At 35.7% G+C, this 8,841-nt stretch overlaps 1 long non-coding RNA gene across 1 annotated transcript in view; it reads right to left on the minus strand.

Moving 5' to 3' along the window:
* Window positions 1-5,045: 5,045 nt before the first annotated feature.
* The window catches only part of LOC111817735, a 14,860-nt gene continuing 11,064 nt past the window's right edge, over window positions 5,046-8,841 (minus strand). Inside the window, exons 2-3 of the long non-coding RNA XR_002821865.1 lie at window positions 6,405-6,546; window positions 5,046-5,549 (exon numbers count right to left, since the gene is read on the minus strand). This is a non-coding gene — a long non-coding RNA (uncharacterized LOC111817735). The remainder of the gene's footprint in view (window positions 5,550-6,404; window positions 6,547-8,841) is intronic.

Consider the following 8,841-nt stretch of genomic DNA (forward strand, 5'->3'; position numbering starts at 1 on the left):
ACTAAGACACACTCGAACGCACACTGGATTTGTTCTATCAACATAAAAACCACACACCGTGTTTCCTCTTGGCAATAGCATGAAAACTGGTACTTCAGTATGTGAAATGAACTAACATGACTGTATATTTTACAGATACAGTCATTTTCATTCCAAAATGTTCCCAAACTTCCTACCAGTGATATAAAATTTAAAGTTTCGTTAGTGCTAAAATAAAATTATTCAGTCATTGAAAAAAAGTCAAAAAATTGTATAGAAAACAACAACAAAATAATTGTGTCACTGGTAATCTCAGAGATCTGAGATGTGAATGATCAATTGTTTAAAATTGCAAGGTTGTGGTTACTTGAAATTCTTTCTTTGTTTTTACCACACACCTTAATTTGAGTAGCTATCATTTAAACGCAGTTTTATGCATTCTTAGGAATATAACAGTAGAATTGAAATCTTAATATTCTGCCCTCTCCATGCTAACTGTCTAAATTTCTCATGGGAGTAATAGCATTGTAGAATGTCACTGTTAAACATGAACTTGTCACCCTTAAGCCACTACTTTGCTAACACACGTTTTACTGTGATGACCGTGAGATGGATTATGTCAGGCAATGCCTTGCTATAGTCTTCCTTTTCCATAAATCCTGCAAGCCTCCTACCAGCCTTTAGTCAGAGACAATAGCAAGGCAAAGTGCGCGGTGCTCTCAGGGAAACAACAGCTTCCCCTGCGTCTGTGACTCAGCCCCCAGAGCTTTGCTCCACAAACTTCAGCGTGGAATCTGCATATTGCAAACTCTTTCCTTTCCGTTGTCAGCTTCTGTGAGTTAGGCACACGGTGTGCGTGCTTCACCTTTGGGAAGCTTATATTTAGTAACACATGAACTGGGTGTTGTTGATTTTAAATCTCAGAGAATTTGCTACTTAAGAAAAAAATTACCTGGCAATCACCTGCAAAGGCACCTCCAACCTTTCTTTCCCTAGGAAAGAAAAACAATAACAAGAATGACAACAAAAACCCTAAATGCACATTTCTTGAATTGTCTGGCTTCTGTCAGATTTCATACACAATAAATATAGAAAGAAAAAAATTACCGAATGTCGTGTGCTTTTCTGTCAGCTAAGAAAATGTAAAAGTCTCTGAGGGTTTTCCTCCTCTCTTTCCCTGGTTTCTTCTGTCAAATTTTATAATAAAAGAATTCATGAAAGTAAATAGGAGCATATACTCTGTTCCTTCTGGTTCTTGTGAAAGGAAACAGCTCAAACTCAGGCAGTGCTTTGAGAATTACTTGCTCTGTGTAATTTCTTTGATATTTAAAAACTAAATATTAAAATCATGCTCAGACAAGAGATGGATTATATTAGCACAGAATAAGACTTAATTTTATTTTAGGTATTGGCCAAGGGAGCTCAGTGGCTAAAAGGACTCCACCGATCTAAAGTAGTAAGAGCTCTGATCCCAGTAACAAAAGAATAGGCTGCTTTGCACCATTTTCTCTTCTGCTATTCAATATAATTGCATTTTCAATGCACACCCCATCTGTTTTCTACTTTTCCTACAGTTTCTCCATTTTATTTTCCCTTTTAGCACATTTTTCATTTCTGTTCTCCTTCATTTACATGGGGAGTATTTAAAATAACAAAATATCAATTACTATATCCTCATACTCAGTGAAGTTCATATGTTTTTATTTTTATAAGGAAACTAAAATATTCTTTTCAGAGAACCACTTTGATATACTGTTGATTTTTCTTTCCTCATACTTTCTAAGGCTTGTTCATAAAATTCATGATGTGAGAGCTTATTCCAAAACTGACCTTTAATTCTGGCATTCTATTTGTAATCTTGTGCTTTAAGAAAGTAAACATTTTCATTTCAAACATGTGCATTTTAATCTATGATTTAGCCACATTTTCTTTCAGAGCTTAATAGCGCACTCCGGCTTGCCTGTAAGAGCACGAGTAACCATTAGCCCCAGAACAGCGGAAAGGATCCCTAACACAGAAATTTAGGACACTAGCTGCATTTCACTTGTGGGGAAGACTGTTGCTGAATTTGTTTTTGTGCTAAGAACGCCATATATTTTCTTCAGTGAACAACTGTTTTACACCAATAATGTGCTATCATTCACTTGTATACATACTCCCCTGTAGAGACTGAAAAGTGATTTATTATGCTGCATCTCCAATTGTAAGAAATAGTTAGCAAACACCCAGTTTGCTTAAGGGTAAATTGTGACTAAGAAATAAAGATTAAGTTAATCTAGCATGGGGTACCTCCAAAGGAACCATAAAAGCAGATTTTTAGAGCCACCTAATGCCTTTATAATATTTTTTTAAATCTTTTAGTTACTCCATTATTTCATACAGAATCTCTCTATGCATCTCAAACTTGGAGCAATCCTCCTGTCTCAGCTTCCCCAGAGCTAAGATTACAGGCATGCCCCACCAAGCCCAGTTTCAGTGGCCAACTTGGTGCAGGGCCCTGGCAGGGCACGTAGTACTAGCGATCAAATCTGTGTCCTTTCACTTGCCAAGCAGGCAGTTAGACTGTGGAGATATCTCCCTAACCCCTTTTAAATATTTTGTCAGATCCTTTTGTATATTTAAAAACAAAGTATTATACAGTATTACATTCATTACAGTATTATATTCATTTAAGCCATTTAATCATGGACATATTAAAGAGTAGTGACTATTACACAGAAAAGATACCTGGAAAACAGTTGTATTACTGTAGCAAAGAACCAATTTCTTCTCTAAAATTCTGTGTAAATGTACACAATTATGTGTATTTTTAGTATCTTCAATTTAAAAATACAAATTGTCTTAAAAATATTAAATGATTTACCTTACAAGCTCAACATGCAATAACAATCTAGTACCTGCAATAAATTTATTACTACTACACTATAAATTATGAATAATTTCATGAACTTGGACCCCCCCATAAAGTTCAGAAACAACCTCCCTGACCTGGGGCAAATGGGTTTATGACTTAAATATGTTCTCGAAAAGTGTATTAGTGAGCTACCTTCTGCTGAGTTGTTAGACCAATTACTTGGGACTCCATTTGGGAATTGTATACAAAATTCAATGAAAATACATGACTCTATGCTTTTGGGGACTCTACACATGGACATTTTTGTTTAGTTATAAATGTACATGCACCCATATATAGTTGTGATTACTGTTTCTAATGCTACAAACATTTCCACCCTATAGAAAGAGTAAAATTGGGAAGATATACAAACTAGTTTCTGAATGATGACATAGACTCAGTTAGGGAAAAATAAAGGTTTATTTGAGACTTCAATAGTAATAAACTTGGAAAAATAAGGAAACACTACATGCTAAAAATTCTTAAAACGGTCAAGAGATTATCATCCTCATGTGGATTCTCAGAAAATGCAGTCCAGCACAGGAAACAGTAGGAGACAAGAAACTAGCATTCTAAATGCCATTTTATATCACCGTTTAATACAAATCAACTAACTTAAGGGACACCTTAAGGACTTCCCCTTTGAGATGAGGAAATGGAGCAGGTGCTGTCTGTGGCTGGCTTCAGCCTCACTGGCACGTGCTTCTGTTTGCGCTCCGGACTGGACCGCACGGGGTGGGAGCGAGACAGCAGGCTGCCGCCCTATGGTCCTGTGATCTTTACTAACGATATTCCTGCTAGACTCGGAAGGCAAAAGTTTGGAAAGCTTCAGTGTCCCCCACAAAGCTTCCTGGGTCTCCTCCTCATTTCATTCAGGATTCCGCTAAAATAACTACCATCAAAATGCTCTATTTTGAACAAACGTACACAAACGCAGTCTGGAGAAATAATGGGAAAGATGACACAAGCCTATTCTGTTCCACATTCTTACAGAACGCCACCTGTGGCAAACAGGCAAGCGCTCCTTTACTAAGAGGGGGATACATATTTATTTTAAGTTCACTTTTAAACAGTGAAACCCTTTTATGCACAACACAAGGGAGAGTTCTCCCATACTGGCAACCGCTTTTATATGGTTGGCAGGTTTCAATGAGTTTGAACATGAATAAAATCCAACTACTCTACTAAATGAAAAACCCATGAACTTCCGTTTTTAAAGATTAAGTCGAAAGTAACTGTCAGGTGTAAAAAAGCCAGAGGGTGATTTAATATTTCATCAACAAAGAAGTCTTGACCCTTATTTGCACTATTGAAATCTTAATACAACACAGTCTTATAATGGGACAGGAATTTAGAAGCAAATAAAATTTCTTGGCAGACTAAAGACTTTTGCCATCTGTATCTCAAAGCAGGGGAAACATACACTGTGTTCAAGCTTTATAGCAAGCATTTTAAAGGCAAAAGTGAAGCTATGTATTTCAAAGTAAGAGAAAAAATATTTGCAGGACTCAAGTTCTGAATAAAACTGTCTACATTTTGGGAAATTCCATTCTCTCTGGACCTCTCTCAATATCAGGAGAGAGAATCAAAGAGACTCAAAGGAAATTTAAAAGTATGATTTTAAAAGAATTCTTCTTCCTCAGTACTCAGCGGAATAATCCAGATTTGCTCAGATTTTCATTTATGTCAACTGCTAGAGCATATATTTAGACAACAGCTATATGTCCTGAAACTGTGACAGGTATATAACTCATCTGAGAGAGGCACACGACAATCACGCTGTAGTGTTCATCATCTACAAGACTATTACTATAAAGCACAATTGTTTTAAGCAGCATATGTTTACTAAGATTTCAAATCTAAGAACAAATGAGTATTTTCAAAGGGAGAAATATTAAAAAAGAGTTCACAGATAGGACATGCAAACATAGTTTACTCCCTAGTAGTTAATGCTAGACTGAGAAGTTAGGTCTTCATTTGAATATCGAAACTTTCACAAAAATTGATCACTATGTAAATATTACAATTTCTAAGAATTAACTAAAAAGTAAGTTGTCCATAATCCTATGCTAGAAGGCAATTAGGGATTAGAAAACTCTCAAAATCTCAAAGCGTGAATGTATTTATATAGGTATTATATAAATGCTGACAACGCATTTAAATTTTTCTCACAATCTGTCTACAAAGATGTTGTCATTTTATGTTGTACCTAGAGCCAGAAGACTAGTAGGTCTACATTTATGAATTTCTCTCTCCCATCAAGAACTATTCATCTCTGTTATCAGTTTATGACTACTAGAAGTTTTTGAGAACACTGAGTCTGCCTTTAAAAAATAATTTCTGAGACAAAAGTATTCAATATGATCTTTACCAGCATGCAAATATGATTTTCAGTGCTTTAAACTAATGAAACTTACGTTCCCTATGACTGTATTACTTAATTGGAAATAAATATCTTCCCGGAAATAATCTTTCCAAAAGGTAACCATATAGTCAAATGATGTTACAGAAAAATGGTAAATGAAAGTCTCCAAATTGGATATTTTTTTTCCTTCCTCTTACTCATTTCTTTCCTTAATTCAATGATTTAACATATATGTCAAAAATTAAATAATATAAACATTAAAATCCATTGCTAGTCTGCTTTCCATTGTTGTGGCCAGGTTCCTGAGATAAGCTGCAAGGAGAAAAGATTGATTTGGTTCATGGGATCAAAGATTTTGGTTCAGGGTCAGTTGGTTCCATCATATCTGGTTTTTGGTGAGGTGGAACATTATGATGGAGAGCACATGAAGAAGCAAAGTGACCTCATGGGGGCCACAGAACAGAGAGAGAGAGAGAGGAGAAGGGGCCAGAGTCCCACTACAGCCTTCACAGGCATATGCATAATAAGGCAGCAGTCTTACCATGTGCCTTACTCCTAAAAGGTCTGCCAGCTCCCAATATGGCGCCAGCTGCATGTGTAGCCTTCAATATATGGACCTTTGGTGGACTAAGATCTAAACCTTTAAGAGTCCAACTGTACATGCAAGATGTTGTCTAAACATCTCTTTATGCCACACCCCAAAATTCACTAGAGAAAAAGAAATTGCTCCCTACTTTACACACATGTAAAATCACAGGGAAAAGTTGCCAAAGATGGTCAGAAGTAAGTGATTCTGCTTGAATGTAGATGAGGTGTAAGTGCTCACAGAGAAAAAAAATCTAGAATAGTTTAAATTCTAACCGAACTCTTTCATTTACTGAAATTGATGATATTTGAAATAAATGAGTTTGTCACTATAAAATTTGAAACTGCATTTAAAGAAAGACCTTACAAGGAAGCAAAAATACAATCACACTTCACTTCATATTTCATCCCTTAATTTCCTAGCTTGCCCTGTAATATGTTACTTGAAGTCTCTGAGTCTCATAGTCCTCTACAATAAAATTACCACAGTTATATTGTATTTATAGCTTTCATCAGATAAATTATTGAAATGTCATATATAAAATATGTGGTAATGGCTAAATGTTCCCTGTAGTCAGTTACCTGACTAATATGACGTGTCATGGTCAACAGGGAGATCAATTAGGGAGATTCTCTTTTCCACAGCACTGTCACAGCAAACCAATTTCAAGGCAGACTCTCATCCATGCTTATTGGATAGCTACGGCTCACCATAACAGGTCTCCTAAGAAGATTAAAAAGAAGCAAATTAAGACAGGCCTTCAAGTTAACCTATAAAAAAAGTACAGTAATTACACAAGATATCTTAAATGGACAGAATTGTTCCTAATAAGTAAGGCCTGATTTCAAGCTATACATTGTACTTCTCTAAAAAAATGTGTTAATCAGTAAAGGGTTTAGCTGGTGACAGGGGCACACAATAAGAATTACAAAAAAGCATTGGTAGCAGAGAGTAGAAAAGAATGCTTTAAATTATGACACATTAACCACGAAGAAAATGATGGATAAAATTAACTGCGCTAATAAAAGAATTTCTGCTGATCAAAACATAAGAAATACAATAAAGATAAGCATCACAAGAGAAAAAAATATTTACCACATGTGTAATTAAGAATGGATTCCCAATCATAATTATACCATAAGAAGAAAGATAGGAGAAAAAAGACAATCAAATCAAAAATGAAAAAAATATAGTTGAACTAAAAGTTCACTGTGTATAAATCCAATATATCCATGAAAGTACATTCAATTCCATTGATAGTTGAGGAAATTTAAATTTAAATGTCCATCAAATACAACTGTGTAGTTATAGAAATAGTAAGTAACTGGAATTTCAGTCAATACCATTGGCTATGTAAATATGTGAGAAAAATGAGAATACTCATACAACTGCTGATAAGAGGTACACTCCTGCTATTGCTTTGAAAAACAATTTGTCTGCACCTAGAGACTACATCTCACATAAAACTGAACAGATATATATATATATATATATATATATATATATATATATATGGTTTTATATAAATATATAAAATGTCTATAGAAATTGTCTTTACTATAGCCAAAAATAGAATATAACCCAAGTGCAACAATGTAAAAAGTATAGCTACATTGTAAAGAAAATGTATTAATCACAGCCACCTTCAATCATTTAAGTTTCCTGGAATATTAAGTAAAAGATGCACAATACAAAATCATACACATCATGTTGTTTCATTGATATAAAATTCAAAGCTATGTAAAATGCAACCATTTTTACCAAAGAGCTGTATAATTTTATTTTATTTTTGTATTTTACGACAGGCTCTGCAAGGTCTCACTACGTAAATCAGACTCTTAGTGATTCTCCTGTTTTCAGCCTCCCAACCACTGGGATTACAGGCGTACACCACCAAACCCAGTTTTAATCTCAGTCTCAGTGCACCCCGGGGGCAAGGCCGGGGCTGGCACAGCATGCTGGGGATCTAACCCCAGGCGCTGCGCTCTGCCTAAGCAGGCACTTTAGTCCGCTGAGCTATCTAGCCAGCCCTAGGAGCTGTATAATTTTAGATAAAAGCAAAGAAATGCTACCTTCCAGTCTAACAAAGTGAGAATCACCAGATTAGATCTCCTGGACTAGGGAACATCCTACTTCCAATGGCCAATTCCTCTACAGGAGACCAAAAGTCAAAGTTCTAGAGAGCTAGGAGAGAGACTCTGTGAAGCACCAAGCAGAGACTGGAGCCGGGCTGCCATAGATAAGGAAATTGTTGAACCAGCAGCAATCGGGGCCATTAAGATGTTCTGCTCTAGCACCTCTCCAGGACTCCAGACTTCTGCATGTGAGAATTGCTTCCTGAAGTTGCAAAGTTTGTGGTTGATTTGGGAAAGTAGACCTGGGAGAGGAGTACAGCTCCAGTGAACAGTATTCGCAGTGAGACTTTCAGACTTTGTGCTGTGGAGTCAGCCTTGTGTACAATTCAGATTCAGTCATTTCCAAGCCTTTAACAAATCATAATCTTTTTAACCTCAGGGAAATGAGAATTTAGTATCAACTTCAAAATGTTGCACCAAACAGTAAATAAAGACACTAAAAGACCTCAATAAATATTTATGGCTGAAATAATTATGTACATTTATACTTTCTTCCCACAGTGAGCCAAAAATAATGGACTATAAGTGCATTAGACAATTTTAGTTTATCCTGTAAAATGTTAAAATAAATTAACTTCATTTAGTTTCATTTAAAAAATACCAAGCAACAGGATCTGGTAGGGGTTTTCCATACTTAGTAAAGAGACTTTTCTAGTCATATAGGATTTTAGCATTCTGACTTCTATTCACTATGTAGCATTCCACTTAAAACACACTGGTAGTATTCATCACTTCTGTACTGATTGCCAATAAAATGATACCAGATAAAGGTATAATTTAAATATATTACAACATATCAAGGGCCAGGGAGATGGCTCAGTAGAATAAGAGCTTCCCTGGCAAGCACAAGGGCCTGAGTTCAATCCTCGGTTCTGCAAAAAAA

This window comes from Octodon degus, unplaced genomic scaffold, assembly GCF_000260255.1.
Source record: "Octodon degus isolate 3935 unplaced genomic scaffold, OctDeg1.0 scaffold00068, whole genome shotgun sequence".
Lineage (NCBI taxonomy): Eukaryota > Metazoa > Chordata > Mammalia > Rodentia > Octodontidae > Octodon > Octodon degus.